Source organism: Rutidosis leptorrhynchoides, chromosome 1 (genome assembly GCF_046630445.1).
Source record: "Rutidosis leptorrhynchoides isolate AG116_Rl617_1_P2 chromosome 1, CSIRO_AGI_Rlap_v1, whole genome shotgun sequence".
Taxonomy (NCBI): domain Eukaryota; kingdom Viridiplantae; phylum Streptophyta; class Magnoliopsida; order Asterales; family Asteraceae; genus Rutidosis; species Rutidosis leptorrhynchoides.
The window spans coordinates 278,431,595-278,434,437 of record NC_092333.1 but is presented as its reverse complement, the minus strand read 5'-3'; positions in this window follow the sequence as shown (position 1 = coordinate 278,434,437).

The following is a 2,843-nucleotide window of genomic DNA, read 5'->3' as shown; positions in this document are numbered from 1 at the left end:
AGGAAAATTCTGCTAACGGTAGATGTCGATCCCAACTGTTTTCGAAATCAATAACACATGCTCGTAGCATGTCTTCAAGCGTTTGTATCGTCCTTTCACTCTGCCCATCAGTTTGTGGATGATAGGCAGTACTCATGTCTAGACGAGTTCCTAATGCTTGCTGTAATGTCTGCCAGAATCTTGAAATAAATCTGCCATCCCTATCAGAGATAATAGAGATTGGTATTCCATGTCTGGAGACAACTTCCTTCAAATACAGTCGTGCTAACTTCTCCATCTTGTCATCTTCTCTTATTGGTAGGAAGTGTGCCGATTTGGTGAGACGATCAACTATTACCCAAATAGTATCAAAACCACTTGCAGTCCTTGGCAATTTAGTGATGAAATCCATGGTAATATTTTCCCATTTCCATTCCGGGATTTCGGGTTGTTGAAGTAGACCTGATGGTTTCTGATGCTCAGCTTTGACCTTAGAACACGTCAAACATTCTCCTACGTATTTAGCAACATCGGCTTTCATACCCGGCCACCAAAAATGTTTCTTGAGATCCTTGTACATCTTCCCCGTTCCAGGATGTATTGAGTATCTGGTTTTATGAGCTTCTCTAAGTACCATTTCTCTCATATCTCCAAATTTTGGTACCCAAATCCTTTCAGCCCTATACCGGGTTCCGTCTTCCCGAATATTAAGATGCTTCTCTGATCCTTTGGGTATTTCATCCTTTAAATTTCCCTCTTTTAAAACTCCTTGTTGCGCCTCCTTTATTTGAGTAGTTAGGTTATTATGAATCATTATATTCATAGATTTTACTCGAATGGGTTCTCTGTCCTTCCTGCTCAAGGCATCGGCTACCACATTTGCCTTCCCTGGGTGGTAACGAATCTCAAAGTCGTAATCATTCAACAATTCAATCCACCTACGCTGCCTCATATTCAGTTGTTTCTGATTAAATATGTGTTGAAGACTTTTGTGGTCGGTATATATAATACTTTTGACCCCATATAAGTAGTGCCTCCAAGTCTTTAATGCAAAAACAACCGCGCCTAATTCCAAATCATGCGTCGTATAATTTTGTTCGTGAATCTTCAATTGTCTAGACGCATAAGCAATCACCTTCGTTCGTTGCATTAATACACAACCGAGACCTTGCTTTGATGCATCACAATAAATCACAAAATCATCATTCCCTTCAGGCAATGACAATATAGGTGCCGTAGTTAGCTTTTTCTTCAATAACTGAAACGCTTTCTCTTGTTCATCATTCCATTCAAATTTCTTCCCTTTATGCGTTAATGCAGTCAAGGGTTTTGCTATTCTGGAAAAGTCTTGGATGAACCTTCTGTAGTAACCAGCTAGTCCTAAAAACTGGCGTATGTGTTTCGGAGTTTTCGGGGTTTCCCACTTTTCAACAGTTTCTATCTTTGCCGGATCCACCTTAATACCTTCTTTGTTCACTATGTGACCGAGGAATTGAACTTCTTCCAACCAAAATGCACACTTTGAAAACTTAGCGTACAATTCTTCCTTCCTCAATACTTCTAACACCTTTCTCAAATGTTCACCGTGTTCTTGGTCATTCTTTGAGTAAATAAGTATGTCATCAATGAAAACAATGACAAACTTGTCAAGGTATGGTCCACACACTCGGTTCATAAGGTCCATGAACACAGCTGGTGCATTAGTTAAACCAAACGGCATAACCATAAACTCGTAATGACCGTAACGTGTTCTGAAAGCAGTCTTTGGAATATCATCTTCTTTCACCCGCATTTGATGATACCCGGAACGTAAGTCAATCTTTGAATAAACAGACGAGCCTTGTAGTTGATCAAATAAGTCATCGATTCTCGGTAGTGGGTAGCGGTTCTTGATGGTAAGTTTGTTCAACTCTCGGTAGTCGATACACAACCTGAATGTACCATCTTTCTTCTTGACAAACAAAACAGGAGCTCCCCACGGTGATGTGCTTGGTCGAATGAAACCACGCTCTAAAAGTTCTTGTAATTGGCTTTGTAGTTCTTTCATCTCGCTGGGTGCGAGTCTGTAAGGAGCACGAGCTATTGGTGCAGCTCCTGGTACAAGATCTATTTGAAATTCAACGGATCGATGTGGGGGTAATCCCGGTAATTCTTTCGGAAATACATCAGGAAATTCTTTTGCGACGGGAACATCATTGATGCTCTTTTCTTCAGTTTGTACTTTCTCGACGTGTGCTAGAACAGCATAGCAACCTTTTCTTATTAGTTTTTGTGCCTTCAAATTACTAATAAGATGTAGCTTCGTGTTGCCCTTTTCTCCGTACACCATTAAGGGTTTTCCTTTTTCTCGTATAATGCGAATTGCATTTTTGTAACAAACGATCTCTGCTTTCACTTCTTTCAACCAGTCCATACCGATTATCACATCAAAACTCCCTAACTCTACTGGTATCAAATCAATCTTAAATGTTTCGCTAACCAGTTTAATTTCTCGATTCCGACATATATTATCTGCTGAAATTAATTTACCATTTGCTAATTCGAGTAAAAATTTACTATCCAAAGGCGTCAATGGACAACTTAATTTAGCACAAAAATCTCTACTCATATAGCTTCTATCCGCACCCGAATCAAATAAAACGTAAGCAGATTTATTGTCAATAAGAAACGTACCCGTAACAAGCTCCGGGTCTTCCTGTGCCTCTGCCGCATTAATATTGAAAACTCTTCCGCGGCCTTGTCCATTCGTGTTCTCCTGGTTCGGGCAATTTCTAATAATGTGGCCCGGTTTTCCACATTTATAACAAACTACATTGGCATAACTTGCTCCGACACTACTTGCTCCGCCATTACTCGTTCCGACA